Source organism: Bison bison, unplaced genomic scaffold, assembly GCF_000754665.1.
Source record: "Bison bison bison isolate TAMUID 2011002044 unplaced genomic scaffold, Bison_UMD1.0 scf7180017864259, whole genome shotgun sequence".
Lineage (NCBI taxonomy): Eukaryota > Metazoa > Chordata > Mammalia > Artiodactyla > Bovidae > Bison > Bison bison.
The window spans coordinates 4,175,268-4,175,583 of record NW_011494831.1 but is presented as its reverse complement, the minus strand read 5'-3'; the positions used below and the strand labels follow the sequence as shown (position 1 = coordinate 4,175,583).

At 41.8% G+C, this 316-nt stretch overlaps 1 protein-coding gene across 1 annotated transcript in view; it reads left to right on the top strand.

The window, feature by feature from the left end:
• Positions 1 to 316, top strand: part of PLA2G4E (phospholipase A2, group IVE) — a 79,332-nt gene that overhangs the window by 53,648 nt on the left and 25,368 nt on the right. The gene's annotated exons all lie outside the window — the stretch shown is intronic.

Below are 316 nucleotides of genomic sequence, written 5' to 3'. Positions count from 1 at the left end.
AGAGTTTTGCCAAGAGAACGCACAGGTCATAGCAAACACCCTCTTCCAACAACACAGCAAATGACTGTACACAGGGACCTCACCAGATAGTCAACACCGAAATCAGACTGATTATATTCTTTGCAGCCAAAGATGGAGAAGCTCTATACAGTCAGCAAAAACAAGACCAGGAGCTGACTGTGGCTCAGACCATGAACTCCTTATTGCCAAATTCAGACTTAAATAGAAGAAAGTAGGGAAAACCCCTAGGCCATTCAGGTATGACCTAAATCAAATCCCTTATAGACTATACAGTGGAAGTGAGAAATAGATTTAA